Source organism: Acinonyx jubatus, chromosome A2, assembly GCF_027475565.1.
Source record: "Acinonyx jubatus isolate Ajub_Pintada_27869175 chromosome A2, VMU_Ajub_asm_v1.0, whole genome shotgun sequence".
Taxonomy (NCBI): Eukaryota; Metazoa; Chordata; class Mammalia; order Carnivora; family Felidae; genus Acinonyx; species Acinonyx jubatus.
Window position 1 is genome coordinate 154,915,628 of NC_069383.1, and position 21,321 is coordinate 154,936,948.

Below are 21,321 nucleotides of genomic sequence, written 5' to 3' on the forward strand. Positions count from 1 at the left end.
TACAACCAAGATCAAGAGGAGAATAAAAAAAAAAACACAACAGAAAAGGAGGCTTAAAAAAATCTGAGGCCTTAGTTGTGGCCTTAGGTACTATGTGAGATCGGGCTTCCTGAGGTCCTGGTACCAAGTGCCATTTATCTGGCCGCTGAGAGCACTAAAATGAGAATGTCCTCAGAGGGGACAACCAAAATGAAAATCCCAAAAGCCATGCCCCTTATATGGAGACAATCACTGGAGATCTGAATACCCTGGGGGACCTCTGTCTGTGAGGGCTCAGATAACAATGTCCCTGGAAGCGATTAACCGATTAACAGGGGCCTGGGGCTCTTCACGGTGGCCCCCCCTAACCCAGCTGCCTATCAGAAACCCAGAACCTCGAGTAACAGTAAATATAGAAGGGAAGGAAAACTGGTTGGTTTCCTTCTCGACACCAGAGCGACCTTCTCTGTCTTCCTTTCCACTCCAGGCCAACTATCCAAATGCAGCAGGATGATTAGAGGCATCTTCGAGAAACTTCTAACTAAAATTTTCTCTTAGCCCTTGGGATATATATGAAAAAATGTAATTTTTTCTCATTCTTTCCTGATAATGCCAGAGAGCCTTACTCCCTTGCTAGAAGGGGACATTAAAAGTAAATTAGAGACTATGGTGCTACCAACTCCAGGACAGGTAAACAATTATGTGAGTTTTTGAAAATTACTGGATATTGTAGGCTGTAGATACCAGGGTTCAGGAAAATAGTTTGCTGCTATATCAATTATTAAAGGAGACTCAAGCCGACCTACTGTCCCTCCAAAAATAATAAACTGGGGTCTAACTCCTAGACATTGTCTCCAGCTGTTGGAATGGTTACAAACAGAGCAGGAAAATTACGAAGCTCTCAGAGCTAAGAGAGCATTAAAACACAGCATCAGGCCTTTCACTTAGGGAGGGACAAAACATCTCAAATGGCCCAAAGGATGTTTACCCAAATGATGTCTCCTCCCCAAAATTTGTCAAGGACGGTTCTGCAAGCAGGATCAGTCTGTGAAGTATGTCTTAGAAACACTCCTGTCAACCACAAACTTGCTCTCCCAGGCAATCAAGAAACTGGAGGCTGTCCAGGAAAGACTGACAATTGAGTTTCACTCATATGCCAAGGTCAAAAAAAAAATTCCAACATCTGTTGATATGAGTTAATACTTTTACTAATTGGGCAAAGGCTTTCCACCATGAGACAGAAAAGGCACAAAAAGTAATAAAACTTCTGCTTTATCAAATAATGCCCAGGTTTGGCTTACCTAAATATTTACAAATTAATAATGGTCAATGGCTGCCTTGACTCTTTCTCTGGTAGCACTCCTGGCTCTTGGAAAAGTTTTACATCTCAAAATAAAGCAGACTGTCTGTTTACACTCAGAAAAACTCTAAATAACACCTCACAAGCATTAGATGCTTTAAAAATTGTTTTTAAATTAAGTTAAGGCCAAACTCTTGGAAATAGAGCCACCGTTGATTACTTACTGCTCCTGCTTCTCCATCACCTGGGTCATGAGAGATTCCCTGACATGCGTTGTTTACAAAGGTTGTTTGACAGGTTTGGAAACAATAGACATGATCTTAAGATGCCATCTTGTTGGTCAGTGTAATTTTTACTTTGTGTTTTTCTCTGTGTCTGCTAATGCCTACCAGCCTTCCTGAAGAACCATACTATGGGCCACTCGACCGACCCCTTGGGTAGACTCCAACTGCTGTACCCCCACACCGTCCCTTATCAGCCTGAAGAAGCCAGAACAGTCGTTGTCCCTGTTCCCTAACAGTGGTTCCAGGCCCTGTTCCAGCGGAGAAATAAATAGGGAAAGGGTTAACATTAGGCAGGGAGAGAGAAGGGACCTTCAGGGAGGCAGACGGCAGATGCAGGTGGGAGGCTGAAGAAGCGGATGGGGCTCTCCCCTCATGAAATCCTTTATGGGCGCCTCTCCCCCATTATCAAGGGCATAGGGGGAGGGATCTAAATGAGATAGACCAACTAGCCCTGAGACAACAGATGCGAGCCCTTGGCTCTACCCTTACCACCTTACACCCCTGGGTCAGGGAGCGATTATCTGAATCTGACCACAGACGTTCATCCCTTTAAACCAGGAGAGGCAATATGGATAAAGGAGTGAAATGTTCAACCGCTAAAACCCCTCAGGAGGGGCCCGTTCACTGTCATTTTGTCCACCCCTACCGCAGTAAAGGTGGCCAACGTGGGTCCCTGGATTCACTACAGCAGAGTGAAGCCGGCATCTCAAAACTGGGAGTGCATTCGTGACCCATCAACGCTGTGCAAACTGACCATACAGAAGATTCTGGACTCCGGAGTCTCCAGAAGACTGCAGCCCTGCTTTAGTCACTCCAGAAGCTGACTGATCTACACACGGCAGAAGCTTGAGGAATCGGCAGTCTGGAGAAACAAAAGACTGTCGTTATTTTCTGTATGTTTTCTTGCTGTGATGCACTGTCATGGCTCGTTTCTCACTATTATCATGATTCTTGCTCTACTCTTTGCCATAGGATTGGCCGAGGCCACCCCGGCCAGCTGGAAATGTGGTGAGAGGTTTCTGTGAACACTCACCCTCCCTTTGTGGATCGGATACTTCGTTGGTACCAACACGGGGGAACAATGGCCATGAGAGACTAGAAAATTAGATCCCCACAAACCTTATAGTAAAACAAAATACCCCAGTCCTACTACCAGGGTTTGGCTTCTCAGAAGCTCAATTATTGGGAAAAACTTTCTTGCCTGTTGGGGAAAAAGTTCATTTTTGTCTCTGTTAAAAACTTAACATGCGTAAGCAAAGAGTTTATAACTCAACTGCCCGGAAAACCCAATGGTGGGGGACCCCAGATCACCTTGAGCCAGATCCCCACCCCTTGTCTAACTTCTCTCATCTCCAAGAGGCCTGGGACAAGGTCAACATAGCCGTCAAATGGCGGGTCCCAGGCGGACTAGCCTGGATATGTGGAAGGACAGCCTATATAGTACTTCCCTCAGTCTGGTCAGGGTCATACACGCTGGGAACTCTTCGTCCATCTTTCTTCCTGCTCCCACTTGCCAGAAGGAAACATTTGGGAGTTCAAGTGTATGGGGACAGGGACACTCAAAGTAAGCGGTGTGCCTTACAAATTGGCAACTAAAAAGATGAGGAATGGCCCCCCGAGCATAAATCCAATATGATGGCCCTGCCACCTGGACAGAGGACGGGTCCTGGGGCCACCGTGCTCCCATTTACATGCTAAACCACATAATCAGACTACAAGCAGTTATCAAAGTTATAACCAATGAATCTGCCAAAGCTCTTAACTTGCTAGCTAAGCAACAAACTAAAATGCACAATGCCCTTATCAAAATCACATGGCCTTAGATTACCTGCTTGCTTCTGAGAGAGATGCTTGTGGAAGATTTAACCTTAGCAACTGCTGCCTACAGATAGATGAGGGAAAAGTCATAGAGGAGATCACAGATCAGATTAAAACGTTGCTAATGTCCCTGTCCAGACCCCGGAAAAGTTGGGACCCCGGGGAGTTATTTGGAGGATGTTTTTCAACTCTCAGTGTATTCAAAACCCTCATGGGAATTATCCTCCTAATTTTGGGAGAATGCTTAATCTTACCCCTGGTTGTACGATGCTTATCCCTGGATGCTTAGCTCCCCTGGTTGTACGGTCTGCCTCCAGTCTCATTGAGGCCATGATTTAGAAAGGACGGCCACTCATGTAATACTGTTATAAAAATATTAACCTCTAAACCAAGATGATGCTCTTTGTCCCAAAATAGGGGGGAGGTCTGAGCATCAAAGAGGGGGATGTGGTAGGGTCCCCTCCCTAAGGAGAGAAGAAAAAGAGAGAAAAGGAAAAAAACAAGATAGCCTGGCCATGTGCCTATGTGACAATATCCCTCATGACCTTGTGAACTGAGACTACTTGATCAGACTACATGTTTTTGTATGTTACCATATACAGAAGACAAAGAAATAAAAATATATTAAAAAAAAACTATGCCACGGGACGTTGGGGGCTCAGTTCTTTGGGTACAAACCCAATTGAGCAGTGCCGGCCGGAATCCAGTTGCCTCCTGGAAAGAAAAGCCTCAGAGTCACGACTCTCTGTGCGAGAATCCTGCTACGTTATTTCACTCAGTATAGCACCCTATACTCTCCATCCATGTTGTTGCAAATGGCAAAGTCTCATTCCTTTTTACGGATGAGTAATATTCAATTTTTTGTATATAAATATATAAATATATTTGCCAATCTACTTTACACATTCATCTGTCACTGGACGCTTCCAAAGAGTGGCTACTGTAAACAATGGTGTAATAAACATGGGGTGCGTATATATTTTCGAATTAGTGTTTTTGTTGTCTTTGGGTAAATATCCAGTAACAGAATTACCTGATCATGTAATTGCTTTGAGGAGCCTTCATACTGTTTTCCACAGTGGCCACACCAGTTAGCATTCCCACCAACGTGGATGAGTGTTCCCTCTTCTCCACATCCTCACCAACATTTGTGTCTTGTCTCGTTATACTAGCCATTCTGACTGGTGTGAGGCGATAGTCTTCTTCTTTGGGGTGTCACATAAAGGGAATTGTTTTATTTCCTTTTCAGATCATTCCTTCTTTGTATGTAAATATGCAATTGATTTTTTGAGGGTTGGCTGTGTACCCAGTTTCTTGGCTGAATTAATTTATTGGAGGTACTAGTTTTTTGGTGTTATCTTCAGGATTTTCTACATACAAGATCACATCATCTACACGCATAACTTTATTTCTTTCTAACCATTTTGGATACCTTTTCTTTCCTTTTCTTTCTTTAATTGCTCTGGCTAGAACTTCCAGTGTTGAGTAGAAGTTGTGAAAGCGGGCATCCTTTCCTTGCTTCTGATCATATGGGAAAATGCTCACTGTATCACCCTTGAGCACGTGTTTGCTGTGGGGTTTTCATACAGGGCTTTATGTTGAGATAGTTTCCTTCTATTCCTAGATTTTAGTGTTTTTAACGTGTTCCATTTACAAATGTAAAAATTAATTTCCTGACTGCAAAATATAAACAATGATGTATCTGCCAGATTAGCAATGCATGATCGTGTCATGCTTTTTTCCTCTTATTTGGATAGTCACATCGACTACATGGAACTAGGCAATGATACACGAAGCTCAAAATTTCTTTTCTGGGATCTTTTGGAGGAACCAGAATTGCAACCCTTCCTCTTCGGGCTGTTCCTGTCCATGTACCTGGTCACCATACTTGGGAATCTGCTCATAATCCTGGCTGTAAAGTCTGACTCCCTCCTCCACACGCCCACGTACTTCTTCCTCGCCCACCTGTCCTTCCTAAACATCTATGTCGCCTTCACCACGGTCCCCCAGATGGGAATGTACAAACACAGAAAAGTCGTAAAAGTCATAACTTATGAAAGCTGTGTCATGCAGATGTACTTTTTCATACTCTTTGTAGGTTTAGACAACTTTCTCCTGACTGATGACTTATGACAGCTTTGTGGTCATCTGTCACCCGCTACACTACCCAGTCACCATGAACCCCTGGCTCTGTGGACTGCTGGTTCTGGTGTCCTGGATCACGAACATCCTGCATTCCTTGATACAAACCTTAATGGTGTTGCAGCTGTCCTTCTGGACAGGCATGCAAATCCCCCGCTTTTTCGGTGAGCTCAATCAGATGATCCAACTTGCCTGCTCTGACACCTTTCTTAATGACACGGTGATATATCTTGCAGCTGTGCTGTTGGGTGGTGCTCCCCTGGCTGGGGTCCTGTACTCTTATTCTAAGATGGTTTCCTCCATACGTGGGATCTCATCAGCTCTGGGCAAGTATAAGGCATTTTCCACCTGTACATCTCACCTCTTGGTTGTCTCCTTATTTTATCGTATGGGCCTGGGAGTGTACCTCAGCTCTGCTGCTACCCAGAGCTCCCACTCAAGTGCAATATCCTAAGTGATGTACACAGTGGTCACGCCCATGCTGAACCCCTTCATCTACAGCCTGAGGAACAGAGACAGAAAGGAGGCTCTAAATGTATTTTTCAGAGGGAAGCCATAAAAGGGCCATTTTCCCAGAAGTACCTGTGATTGCTGGCTCAAAGCTTAACAGCCAGAGATTGCGATCCTTTAATCGGATCATGGAAGAACTTAATCTCTCTATTCATATCCTGGAATTTCAATTTTTCCAAAGTTCGACTGCTTTATTAAATTTAAATAAGTCCCTTTGTGTAACTTTATGCTCCTTCTGGTACCCAACAGTTTCTCCTTTTTTTTGTTTTCTTACTTTCCAAATTTAGTCCAACCTTGAATCAGAAACAGTTTGGAGATTCCTGTTTGCCTCACATAGTGATGAACTGTACCAGTTTTATGGAATAAACTATATTTGGCAACTGAGGCCATTTATATAATTTTACTGTAAAGGAAATTCTGTGACTGCCCATTCCTTTCTACATGACTACCTTGAATGCTTTTCCTGATAATGTAGACTTTAACACATTAGTTTGTTTTGTAGTTAGTCATGGGGTTTTAGGATCCTCATTAGGATCCTGTTCTCTCTCTTATCAGCTCAGCATCCACAGTATCCCTGGCACAGAATAGTAAGGCAAAAATTCCTTATGAAAAACATGCTCTGCTCCAAGTGTAAAGTACAGAAAGACAAATTTGCATAAACCAAGTGACTAATATGGGGTTAGTATCCAAGAAGACCTGAAAAAATGATGACATAAAATTTTCAATCACACTGTATTTTATTGCAGAAAATATGTTTTTGATGATGTATATCTACTTATTGAGGTGTGAGATATTTGGTGTCCATGTTTAAAGGGTTTTATTAATTGGAGTGAAGAATTTAGTGGCAGATTTTATATTATTTAATTGGATGATTTTGTTGTTTCTACTTGAAAATTTCCAGTGTTGCCTACAAGTATTGTTTCCTCCATTGTCCTAAACTTAATATCTCATCTTTAAAAATGCTGTCATAAAAATTATAGTGTGAGTGAGTGAACCATATGTGTATTCTCTCTGGGATTAATTTCTTTACCTTTTTTATGCTCTAAACTCTCTTCAATCCTCATAATCAGAGGATGACGTGGGCAGGAGCTTGAATTCCTGCCCAGTAATGCTCTGGGTATGGAGTCTTGTGACCAAGAGTCCCACAAATTATCCACACAAAAAACATATAGGTCTTTCCAATCTCTACCAGTTACCTAGAAGAAAACCTGAATGGTAGTCACTTTTTAGTACATTGATCTGAAATAAATGTGAATAACCAGGTCATTATAATGCCGTCTTCAAATATCAGAACAAATGCCAAAAATAAAAAGCAGTAGATTATTCTTAACTGTCTCAGATTTTTTCATATTGGTTATTGTATCAGTAAGCTATTGGTGCGTAACAAGCCTTGCCAAAGGTAAATGATTTAAGATAATGCTTTCTAAATTCTTAAAAATTTATATTTTAATTAGTTAATATGTAGTGTGCTATTGGTTTTAGAAGAAGAATTTAGTGATTCATCACTTACACACAACACCCAGTGCTCATCACAACAAGTGTACTCCTTAGTGCCCATCACCCATCTAGCCCATCACCCACCTACCTCCCTCCATCAACCTACACTTTCTTCTCTATCATTAAAAGCATCTTGTGGCTTTTTTCCCACTCTTTTCTCTCCCCATATGTTCATCTATTTGGATTGTTACATTCCACATATCAGTGAACTCATATGATATTTCTCTCTCTCTGATCGACTCATTTCGGTTAGCATAACACATTCTATCTCCAATGATCACATGGGAATCTATGTTTGGGAAGTCTTCCCCTCTCTGTTGGTCTCCTCATGAGGTTGTGGTCAGCTGTGGGTCTGCTGGAAGTGCTCTGTTAATCCTGGATGCATTCTCACATCTGGGAACTTGCTGGTTCCTAGATAGGCTAGGCTAGGTTGACCATCTTTAGAGCAACTGGGCTCTGCTCCACATGATTTCTCCTCCTACAGTAGGCTTGCTTGGACTTGTTTCAATGGCAGAAGCAGGGTTCCAAGAGAGCAGCAGAAACACGCCAAAGACCCTTGAGGCACGTTGTCATTTTTACCAGATAGTATTAGCCAAGGCAAATAAAATACTAAATTTAACCCAGATTCAAAGGTGGAGAAATGGGAGGAGCTTCCCAGTCACATTGCAAAGTACATGGATACAGGGATAAGTGGTATTTGGGGCCATGTCTGCAAAAGGTGTACCACATGTGTAATTTTCAATTCAATAAAGTTGTATTGGTGCAGGGCAGAAAATCAACACACAGAACAATGTAGTTCAGTACAACATAGTGATTCAACAATTCTACATGTTACTTGGTGCTCATCATGGTGAGTGTGTTCTTAAGGGTTGAATCTAAAGGGTTTTCTATATTCAGTTCATATCATCTATAAATCAAGAGAATTTTACTTCTTTCTTTCCGATTTAGAATCCAATGAAGAAATGAGCAGAAGACATGAATAGACACTTTTCTAAGGAAAACATCAGGATGCATTTTTTTTTTATCTTGCCTGAATGCTTTAGCTAGGTGGACACCGTTGTGTTGCTGATGATCTCGGAAGAGAAGTTTTCTAACCTTTCCATGATTGAGTACAGTGTTATTGTGGGTTTGTCATATACAGCCTTTTTCTTTCATGTTGAGGTATGTTCCCCCTATACCCAGTTTGTTGCAGATTTTTTTTTAATCGTGAAAGGATGTTGTATTTTGTCAAAAGCTTTTTGCATGTATTGAGATGATATGATCGTAATATTTCATTCTATCAATGCGGCATATCACCTTTATTGATTTGCTTGTGCTGAACCATCCTCGTATGCCAGGGATAAATCCCACTTGATCATGGTGTGTAATTCCTTTAATGTGTTGTTTGATTCAGTTTCCTGATATTTTTGAAAAATTTTGTGTGTGTGTTCAGCAGGGATACTGGTCTATATTTTTCTTTTTTTGTACTGACCTTTCTACCTTTGGTATAGGGTAATGCCAGCCTTGGGAAATGAATTTGAAAATGTGTCTTCCTCTCTAAGTTTCTGGAAGAGTTTGAGAAGACTTATCATTAATTCTTCTTTATATGATTAGTAGAACTCACCTGTGACGCTCTCTGATTCTAGGATTTTTTTTTGCTGGAAGATTTTTGATTACCAATTTAATATCCCTACTTATTATTGGTCTCTTCACATTTACTATTTATTCCTGATTCTGTTGTTACATTGTACATTTCTAGGGATTTATCTATTTCTTGTAGGTTGCCCAATTTGTTGCTGTGAGATAGTTCATAGTGGTCTCCCATGATTCTTTCTATTTCTGTGGTTTTGGTTGTAAAGCATCACCATTTGCTATTGATTTTATTTATTTGGGTCTTCTCCCTGCCCCCCCCCCCTTTTTGGTCAAACTAAAGGCTTGTCAATTTTGCCTAGCTTTTCAAAAAATTGGCTCCTCATTTTATTAATCTTTTCTGCTGGTTTTCTGGTCTATATATCATCTATGTCTGCTCTGATATCTGTTATTTCTTTTCCTCTGCTGCTTTGGACTTAGTTGGTGCTTCTTTTCCTGGGTCTTTCAAAGATAAAGTTAGGTTATTTTCTCAAGGTCGTTTTTTTCTTAACGTAGGCACTTATTACTATAAACTTCCCTCTGAGAACTGCTTTTGTAACATCCCTTAAGTTGTGATATGCTATGTTAACATTTTCATTTGATTTAAGATTTTAAATTTGCTTTTTGATTTTTTTTCTTTCACACATCAGTCATTCACGATGCATGGTTTAATTCCCACATATTTGTCAGCATCTCAGATATCTGTACTCTCACATCCACTGCAGCATGATTCACAATAGCCAAGACATGGAAACAGCCCAGCATCCATTGACAGATGAATTAATAATGATGACATCTATACAGTGGAATTCACCAATTTAAAAGGAAGACATGCTTTCCTTTGCCCAAAGATGGATGGACCCTGGGGTCATTATGCTAAGTAAAAGAATCAGACAAAGACAAATACTTTATGATCTCATTTATATGTGAGATATAAAAATCTGAACCATAGAAACAGAGAGTAGGTTGATGTTTGCCAGTGGCTAGGGTTTGGGGAAATGAGAAGGTACTAGTGGAAACCTAAAAACTGTCTGTTATAAGATGAATAAGTTCTGGGAACTTAATGTACGACGTGGTCATTATACTTAACTATATTGTGTTGTATATTTGAATGTTGCTGACAAAGTACATAGTAAATGTTGTTCCAACAAAAAGAAATGGTAACTATGTGAAGTGATGGATGTATTCACTAACCTATTGTGATGATTATTTCACAGCATATAAATATATGAAATCACCAAGTTGTGTGCTTAAACTTCCATAATTTTATTTGTCAATGAAATTTCAATAGAGCTGGATAAATGAAGAAAATATGTTCCAATGTCTCTGTCTTTTGTTTGCATTTCCAATGTAACCTCCTCCCAATGGAACCCTCCCAATAAACAAACAAACAAACAAACAAACAAACAGTACCAGGATGAAAACCTTTATGAGTATGTCAATGGGAAGGTCAATCAATAGAAAAACAGTATCTACAGAAGGATGCCATGAAAATAGCATCAGTGATGCAATAGTTGCTAACTTCATTAATCAACAAGTTCGATACAGGGTCCCCAGTCTCTCTGAGCCAACTGGAAAGAAAACCTTGGTTTCTTTGTCCTTTTCTTTTACTAAGAATGTTGATCTATAGGCAAGTGGTGAGGAGGAAACTTACATTTGGAGGAAAGCTTGACCATCTGGAGTAGAACTTCCATAACTGATCATTAGACACCTAATTAATTCTCACTCTCTTGTCAGATCATTGCACTGCTGAAGGTGGAAGTGGAAATGAAACCTACTGAATTGAAATTAACAGCCATGGTAGAATGTTTGCAGAGATGGCCCCAAGTGCCGGTCTTTCTCGGTAGCCATATCTTTGGCAATGTGCACAGTACCTTACATCAGGAGGTGGAGATTATTCTTCCGCCTTTGATTCTGGATGGATTAGGATTTTTCATTTACTGCAGCCAGCATAATATGATAGAAGTGACAGCGAAACTTAAAGGCCTTGTGTATTTCTGCTTCCCTCTCTTGGAACTATGGCTCTGCAAAGTGAATACAGTGAGATGGCCTGCAGAGGAAGTGGGGACATATGGAGCACAGCCCAGGTGTCCAAGTCAAGGCCATCCTGGATCAGCCACAGATAGCTAGCCTATCCCCAATTATATTAGAATGCCCTGGAAAGATCAGCAGAGCCTCCCCAGCTGACACACAGCTGACTCAAGACCCTTGAGGAGATCAACAGAGATTAGAACAACTCAGCACCATACAATTCCACTGAATTCTAAAGACATTCTACCAAGCCGTTTGCTTTCAGGATGGTTTACTATGCAGCAACATTCATGATCATTCTGTTATTCAAGTTTATTTTGGATAATTATTAAAAAGTGATTCCTTTTCAGTTATCAGTAGAGGTTGGAAGGATTTGCATTTGTGTGGAAAAAATATGGTGTCCCAGAATCACATAACTGAGCAGGAATTCAAGCTCTCTTGTGCCCTGCAAAGACATCTTGATTTTAGCCCAATGAGACTCATTTTTGGCATTGACTTCCAGACCTGAAAGAGTGGAAATTTGTTTCTTTTAAACTTTTAATGTGATAATTGTATAAAGCAGCAGTTGGAAATGACAAAGACATTCATCCAATAAAATTTTCTTTGAAGAAATAGAACCCAAGACTCTCAACTCATTTACGTAGCTTCCTTGAGTAAGGGTATTTTGTGTTGAAACCCTACATGAGTAGAAGAAACAAAACCTAAAGTCAGTTTGGAGACACTCAGCCTTACGAGCTGGTACACAGGATTTCTCCTTGCATAAATGCAAATATGATACTGTTTCTGAGACCTCTGGGCATTAAGATAAGAAACATGATTCATTGTTAAAAATAAGGCCACCTGTTCTACTCTAATTTTTTTGTCTAATTTTCTACATTCCTAGAATTCCAAGTTAAGGCAAACCTTCATTCTCTTCCTTTCTTTACCCTCAAGTTTCTCTCAAGCTTTCTTTCAACACAACATGTAAGTTATAATGTGTTACAATAAGGGTCATGAATTTCATGCATGTACATCTATGTATGTGAGTGAATTTGTTTGAAAAAAAAATATACAAGTTAGAGATGGAGGGAGGCAAACCATAAGAGACTCTTAAAAACTGAGAATAAACTGAGGGTTGATGGGGGGTGGGAGGGAGGGGAAAGTGGGTGATGGGCATTGAGGAGGGCACCTGTTGGGATGAGCACTGGGTGTTGTATGGAAAACAATTTGACAATAAAGTTCAGATTTTAAAAAAGAAAAATATACATAAATACACATACATTTGCATGTACATTTGCATACACAACACTTATTCTTGAACAGTCTTTGGACTGAATAGTATTTCTACACGTCATCTTTCCTCACCACATCTCTTGAAGTTATGTTTATCTTCCACATTGCCTTCAGAAGAAAGCAATGGGTAGAGGGATCATAGCCTAAAAATTGCATAACAAAGCAGTTAAAACTTACTGTGAGCCTTCTTGAGTTCTAGATAAATGGAATCATGCAGTATGTACCCATGATTTTTCAATGACTCTTTCAATTTAAAGTTGTATACTTTAAATATGTGCAGTTTGTCGCATGTAATAACGCTCCAATAAGTTAATTAGAAATTAAAAATTCTAATGGTGCATGACTCAGGGTCAGATCTGGAGCACAGTGAGCTGAGTCACACCTAATGGGGTGGGAGATCTCTCTACCAGCTGTGAAAAAGCAAAGGTTCACATGTAAATATTAAAATAGTGGAACTAAATTAAGACAAATCACATTCAATAAACTCACGTTTTGTAGACTAGAAGATTAGCCCACATATAGAAAAGGAGTAAACTGACATAAGTCAGTTCAAGACAGAAGGACACTAGAAGCACACACCTCATGGACGAGCCTTCGAAACACAATGTAGAGATTCACACCTGACTATGGACTTATGAGGAGCCCAGCAGAGATCCGAACAACTTCCTACCCTACAATCCCATTCAATAATAAATATATGTAGTAAGCTATTTTATTTGAGGATGCTTTGGACACAGCAATAGCTAACTGATATAATAATCAAATTGGGCAGAAATGAGGCCATCTGTCATAATCTGATTCTTTTTATTCTAGGAGTTTGTAGGTAGCATAATTGAAGCATCAGGATTACTCTATTCTTCAAGTTTATTTCAGACAAATGTATTAAAAAATGACTCCACTGAGCCCCTTTCAGGTAACACGGAAATTTTGGAAGGTCATGTATGTTTGCACAAAGCTTGTGACTCCAATTCACATACCTGGACAGGAATCCACACTTGCTGGGGAGTCACCCAGTGATTAAGAAGGAGGAAGATGTAAAACAGACAATACGGATATTATTCATTTGCTGCCTCCTCAGTGGTTTTGGCAAAATTTTGAATAGTGGGAGATATTTCATTTAGAGAAATGGAAGGGCTCACATTTATAAGTAGCACTGGACATTTTCAGAAACCAGAAAGTAATTTAATAAAACCCAAAACATGCCACCAGCCTTCCATCTTAACGAATACCCTGATATTCCATAATTCAATGAGCAGATAAAGTGCCTGAGAAGGAAATGTTTTGCATAGTGATAAATGCATGACTTAATATTTTGTGCCATCATACTTAAAGTCAAGTTTGACTTAAAAGGCCATATTATATCAATCTATTTTTTCCATGTTTCTCTTTCTTTGTAGATTCCACTTGGAGACATGCATTTTATTATCATTTTTTTTTTGCCAGTGACTATGGTAAGCATGATGGACACAAGCTGTGTGACAGAGCAGGTACCTAATGTGTAGGAAAAACACCCCATGATCAGTGATAACAACCAGTACATAAAAGTCTACCTTATCAGGAAGAGCAGTCAATGTAGTGATATAGAAAAGAATGATGTTCACAAGAGTGAAGTCTGGTGGTCTCAGATCTTTCTCTGTTTTAAACTTATATCAATAGCTGTGGTAGCCAAGACTAGACTTTCCATAGGACTAATATAAGTCATGAGTGGTTGTTTTCTTGTTGTTATTGTTGTTGTTGTTTTTGGTCAAACAAAAGAAAAAATACTCCCTATGATACATTTCACATGAGAAGAAATTATTCTTAATATATCCATGTTGTCCTTTGAAAAATATGTAAGAATTTCCAAATATTTTAATCCAAAGTAAGGAATAACCTTGGGAGAGGAAGAAAATGACAATGGGAAAATCTCTTGGATGTAAGAGATATCAGAAAGCTTAATAAAGTGAGTTAAATAAATTGTGCAGAGAGGGTGAAATAAAAAAATAGAAATTCCAGGAAAAAATAGAAGAGGCATCATTCACCTCCACAATCTGATGAAACAATCTCAACCTTTGGCTCAGACTCTGGGCCCTGCAATCATGGGAACTTCTTCAGCCCAGGACAATTGTCCCTTTTGTAGCTACCATCCCAGAGAATCTCATCAGAGCCTCCTTTATGTCTCTGTTCCTCAAGCTGTAGATGAAGGGGTTCAGCATGGGTGTGACCGCCACATACATCACTGAGGATATTGCACTTGAGTGGGAGCTCTGGGTGACAGCAGAGCTGAGGTACACTCCTAGGCTTGTACAATAAAATAAGGAGACAACCGAGAGGTGAGACACATAGGTGGAAAATGCTTTGTATTTGCCTTGAGCTGATGAGATTCCACAGATGGAGGAAACTATTTTAGAGTAAGAGTAAAGTATTCCAATGAAGGGACCACCAGCCAGCAACATAGCTCCAAAATACAACACCATGTTATTGAGAAAGGTGTCCCTTTCTCAATAACCTGTCATAGGCCACAAACCTGTCATAGGCCATCACACTCAGGAGAAAGTCATCCATCCCCACAAAGGTTATGAAAAAGTATATCTGTGTGATGCAGCCTGCATAGGTTATGACTTTGCTCTGGGTCTGGATGTTCCAGAGCATCTTCGGGACAGTGGTGGAGGTGAAGCAGATGTCTACAAAGGACAGGTTGGCCAGGAAGAAGTACATGGGGGTGTGGAGGTGGGAGTCAGAGCTGACGGCCAGGATGATGAGCAGGTTGCCAAACACAGTGATCAGGTACATGGAGAGGAAAAGCCCAAATATGAGGGGCTGCAGTTCTGGTTCTTCTGAAAATCCCATAAGAAGAAATTGTGAAATTCCTGTATCATTTCCTGGGTCCATGTGGTGGAGCAAAGGGGAAAATAACATGACTAATTTTCACATAAATCGCTTGGCTCACATGGTTCAAATGCTACAATTTATATTCCCCAGTCAAGAAAGTAATTTCGATATTTTGTGAATGGATCTGAGTCCTTTGAGGGGATCCCTATTTCCTCTCTTACTAGGAATTTTCATCCCAACGTCAGATGTTTTCCAATAGGCTAAATTTTGTACATTTAAGTTTTTTTTTTTCAGTTTATTTATTTATTTTTAAGAGAGAGAGACAATGTGCACATGTCAAGAAGGGGCAGAGAGAAGGAGAGACGGAACTCCAAGCAGCCTCCACGCTGTCAGCGCAGAGCCAGACATGAGGCCCCAACCCACAAACCGCGAGCTCATGATCTGAGCCGAGATCAAGAGTCAGAGGCCTAACTGACTGAGCCACCCAGGCGCCCTTGTACATTTTTAATAAGAAATTATTTAATGCATTTGAGGAGTATATAGAGCATCAATCATGTTTTCAGCATTTCCAAGTCATAAAGTAGAGGGTGCTGAACAGAAAAATTACCTACTATTCAGTGATGTGCATAGGATATATGCATACATAAAAATTAAATAATCTTGGGATGGAAATAGAGGTCATGAGGAAAATGAAGCAGGTACAGGAAGAGAGTGGTTGAGGTGTGATGTTGGGTGTTTAGTCAAGGTTGGCTAAGAAGGTGACATTTGAACAGAAACCTGAAAGACTAGAGAAAACTGCCTGGAAACTGCCAGAGCGTTGGCTAAGGCAAAGGCCTTGAGGAAGTGCTTTTTTTCCCCCCAGAAAATCAAGGCTCAGAAGGAAGCCAGTGTGTTAAGGATTAAAGGCAATGGCTGTGAATTTTGTAGAACCGTGTTGCCTCACAGCTGCCTAAGTTCAAGACACAGGGAGCTCCTCGTCCATACTATGTACCTCTTGCACTTGATTCATCTGGTTACTATAGTGTCCTGTCCGTGGAACATCTCTTCTCAGTATCATCTATTGATTGAGTCTGGTCTGTGTATTATAGGGTCACCTTGGAATAGAGGAGCCCATGTACCCCTGCTTGGAGACCTGCTTTCACTGCACACACACACACACACACACACACTTTCACATACACGCAACACAATGCATCATATCCTCCTGGTGTGTGTTACTTCTCTGTCCTTCTCATGTTCCCCTGCCTGCCTCAACACACTGTTTAGGATATGAATGCAAACACATCACAATACCTTTCCCAGACAGAAGGTAGAAATCATACCCCGAAAGTCCTATTCATAGCTTCCCAAGGACAAATAATCCCAGGGCTCCATTTTGGAATGGTCACTTTCTGACCTGTATGTAATGAAACATAAAAAATTATGTGCGATGAGTAGACAGAGAGAGAAAATGATGCTGGTGGCACCCAATCCTGGTCGTATCCCATTTGTCTCCAGCAAAAATGATGAAAGGACAAAAATAAGTTTGTCCAAAGGACAGAAGTAATGCTATCTTTATGGTGTGAAACATCTTACATATTGAACATCACAAGAGAATAGAACACTTCTCACAGTTTGGGCATTTTTATGCCCAGAGAGCAGAGAGAAGAAGACTTGATTTTCCTGTGTCTATTCTATCTTCATTTGACTGATCAGTTTTTATATGGCCCAATAGAGGATGAGGCAAGCCTGATTAGCATTTTTCTTATGTGACATCTTTTTTCGTGTATTTGTTATTCTTACACTTTGGGTTTAATCACTTTCTTCACAAGTCTGATGACCACAACTAGGGATGGTTTTGTTCATTGTCCAACATGCAAAGACATCCCCAGACTCTATAAAATCCTACACACCCCATGACAATCTCTTCTCTTACTCTGAATAATCTGCATGTGACTTATCCAAGGACATTATTTCTCACTCACATTTATTGCGTTGCACTCCTGTCTGTCATCGTGATGTGATTACCAAAGGAGCAGGAACTTCTCTTCATCTTCTTCTTTACAAAAGTATGTGGATGTATATGCACTTACATGGAAACGAGGTCAAGAACATGAGACATTATGAAATACAAAGAGTGATAGAGGGAATAAAACCAGGTTAAAGAGAGCGGTTTCAGTACAACTGTATTAAACAAAATTCAATGGAGTTTTGAGAACTAACTGAAACATGATCTACAGGACCAGTAAGTCAACAAAATCAACCCAGATGAATCATAAAATTCCCCAAGACCTGGAAATAAAAGAGCATAACATATAAAGTTCTGAGAAATTTCTGGTACTAGCAGATGCACTTTTCGTATTGGTTGAATGAATCAGGAATTAGGTCTTATTATATATGCACTTTTAACGTGACAAAGCTGAATTTAAATGTGGTTAAAAGACCAGATTGTTGAGTGAAAGCTGGCACAAATGGCTTTCTACATGGAAGGAAGTGTGGTGCTTCCTTATTTCACACATCTCACAAAAAAATCCAAAAGAGTAAACCCTCAGTGTAAGAGTAACCACTGCATTTTAGATGCACATCTAGGAAACTACATGTAAAAAAAATCTACAGGTGGACAAACCATCATAATTAAGGCAAAAAAAAAAAAAAAACAAACTCAGAAACAAGAAGATAAATACATTTCAATGAATAAAATTTAAAACTATTTTATGGCCCAAAATACCTAACTAAAAATCAATAGAGAAGTGTGATTTACAACAGGTATTTGAAATGCTGATAATTATAGATAAATAGGCATATAATATGTGGACATATAATAATGACAGACAAATGAACATAGTGATCAAATATATGAATCTTTACTGGAGCTCACTAATAGTTTAAAAAATCAACAAGAAATCTCTTTCACACCCATTTCCCTGAGAAATCACTCAAAGGGCTGTCACACTGAGTGGGGTCGGAAATTTTAACCAATTAACAAAGGGGCACTTTCTAATTTTGCTGTCATAATTGTGAAGCGTTATAACATCTTTGGAGGCTGTGAAGACAATTACAAATATTAAAAATACAGATCCTCTTGGGGCACACAGCTGGCTCAGTTGGTAGAGCACACAACTCTTGAGCTTGGGGTTTGAAGTTCAAGTCCCATGTTGGGTGTAGAGATTTTTGAAAAAAAAATGTTTAAACAAAAATACAGATATTTTTTAACTCAGGATTTCTCAGTCTCTACTGTATGGACATTCCCAGCCAGATCCTTCCCTGTGGGGTGTGTCCTATATATTGTAGGGTTAGAACATCCCTGGCCTCCACGCACCCCTCTCCAGTGTGACAGCCAAAAATGTCTTTGAACATTGCTCAATATCCTCTGGGGGACAAAATCACTTTTGGGTGAGAAACATAGTATTAAGTATTTAAAAATATTTTGAAGCATTGATATAATAGTAATTTAATGAGAAAAATATGAAAGACTATGAAAGGTGTAAATGGCACAGCCACACCATGATGAGTCATGCCGGCCTTGAAATAATAAATCAGGGGTGCCTGGCTGGCTCAGTAGGTAGAGAGTGAGACTCTTGATCTTGAAGTTGTGAGTTCAAGCCCCATATTGGTTGTAGATATTGCTTAAAAATAAAATCTTTAAAAGAAAAAGAACTAATGGATCAACATTATACTACTTGACTAGAGGGACATAGGTAAGGTACGACTGAGTTAGCAGGACGGGCAGAGAAAAGCTAGAAAGAACGATGGTGTCAGAACATAAAGAGTGCTTCCAATATGCATTGCTGTCTTTCTATACATTTGAATTGAAAGTGTGTGAATATGTATGTGTGTGTAACAGAAAAATTTTAAAAGCAATGAAGACTTTTAAGAAAGAGAAACAGCGAAAATGCACTTGGGTTAGGCAGAGTGGATCAAAAACCACCGCATGAAACAAAATTGAAGGAAGAACCAAAGCAACTTCTGAATAAAAAGATTTAAAAGAATAATAATTTAATGATAGTTTCGTGGGTCCAAATCTAATTTAGATTGCTAGGGATTCAGGAATAAAAGAAGTCTTTTCATGTGGAGAGAAAGTGATATCTAAGTTTTTAATTTCACGTCACATAAAGATAGATGGACCAGCTATGCTCATGGAAGATAACGGTTGATTCTTTTTTATTTTTTTTTATTTTTTTTTAACATGTATTTATTTATTTTTGAGAGACAGAGAGACAGAGCACAAGCCAGGGATGGGCAGAGAGGAAAGGAGACACACAATCTGAAGCAGGCTCCAGGCTCTGAGCCATCAGCACAGAGCCCAACATGGGGCTCGAACTCACAAACAGTGAGATCATAACCTGAGCCGAAGTTGGAAGCTTAACCGACTGAGCCCCCCAGGCACCCCAAAGATAAAGGTGATTCTTAGTGAAACATAAAAAAGAATGCCTTACAAGTGTTGGAATTCTGATTGTAGAAATAGATCCAATAATAAAAGGCCAAAAGGAACAAATGAGGAATACAGAGAAGTGAAAATTAGTTGGAAATATGTAGAAGGGGTGATTTATGAGCACTAAGTAGCAGAAGGACATTGAATTTAATTTTGTGGACAGTAGGGTCTTCACGAGGGAAGAATATTAAGGTGACAGATCAATTCTTTCAGATCAATTCTTTCAGGAAAATATAAATAAATAAAAATAGAAAAAGCTGTGGAGGGAGTATGACTACGTCATAGACTACCACACAAAATTTACACACTCTCATACATTCTGCACAAATACATCTATACATGCATTAAAAAATAAACAAAATGGCAAGTATTTCATGAAATAAGTGCCAATTCTTTTTCTGAAAAAAAAGGAGTAAAAAAAACAGAGATAAAACCATTCCAACCCCACTATGCAAACACAGACAACTTTCAATAGAGAAAGTGGGTGGCTAGCTAACCCAGAATACATTCAGACTCACAGGTTGTGAGCTGATTGTGAAGGGAGCTCATTAGCATACCCCGTTTCACATAGTACACTTAAAATTTTTATTTTTTTAATGTTTATTTATTTATTTTTGACACAGAGAGAGCATGAGTGGGAGAGGGGCAGAGAGAGAATGAGAGAATCCGCAGCAGGCCCTGTGCTGTCAGAGCAGAGCCCAAAGTCGGGCTCAATCTCATGACCCCTGATATGAATTGAGCTGAAATCAAGATTCGGACCCTCAACTGGCTGATTCAGCCGGGTGCCCCTAAAAAATTTCATTTGAATACTCAAGGAGAGAAGATGCTGTGAAATGTATGTTTCAAGTACTGCTCTTGCAAGGATGCACTTGCAAGCATTCCTTCATCCGGGTTTTTCTCATCAGTATGGAATTGTAGTGTAATATGTCCCATCTTAAAAATGAAAATACATGTCCTCACTTCAATGTACATCCCTCAACAGCCAGTACTAGACTTTTCTACTCTGGTTAATTGCAAAGATCCTCGGTCTCAGGTTCTACTTTTGTGCTTCCCATTCCCCCTCTAAACTAGTTTCCATTATTATCACTTAGTTGTTAACGTTGAACCTTGCATTTCTGACTTCAATATTTACTTCTATTTAGAGAATCATAAATACATTAATCAATCAGTCAATCAATCAACTTACTAATCAAGCCAGCAAACAACTACAGCAAACTCTCAGCTCTGGCTAGGCTAGATTGGCTCTCAGGTGACCTCAGGTAAATGTTCTTGACTTTCATTCTCTTGACCTTCTCCGGTAGTACTTACTGCGATGTAAAACTCATCTAGATGGGGTCTCTGGGAGGAAGGTCTCTACATGCAAATCAAAATACCCATCTCATTGGTAGATGGTGGAGGATGAAGATCTGTCCCCAGATGCAACAGCAGGGATGGGTGAAACTTCAGTGTCCCATCCAGACTTAGGACTGCAAAAGAAACGACCATGTCTTGTCCAGCCCGAGGTTGTACACACTGTGGGGCTGGAACAGAGGAGGTATTTGCAGCCTCTTAATTCTGCTCATTAGGCACATTTCCCTCTTGTCTCTCCCACCTTTAGGCACGTGATTGCCCTACGGGACACCAGGGTGGACAGAAAGGAAATTTTCCCTGTTGAATTT

General features: G+C 39.9%; 2 pseudogenes; one reads left to right on the forward strand and one right to left on the reverse strand.

Moving 5' to 3' along the window:
• Nucleotides 1-3,429: 3,429 nt before the first annotated feature.
• Nucleotides 3,430-10,545, forward strand: LOC128314930 (olfactory receptor-like protein OLF4; annotated as a pseudogene).
• Nucleotides 10,546-14,531: 3,986 nt separating this feature from the next.
• LOC106982919 (olfactory receptor-like protein OLF4) lies at nt 14,532-15,312 on the reverse strand (annotated as a pseudogene).
• Between the last annotated feature and the right edge of the window lie 6,009 nt (nt 15,313-21,321).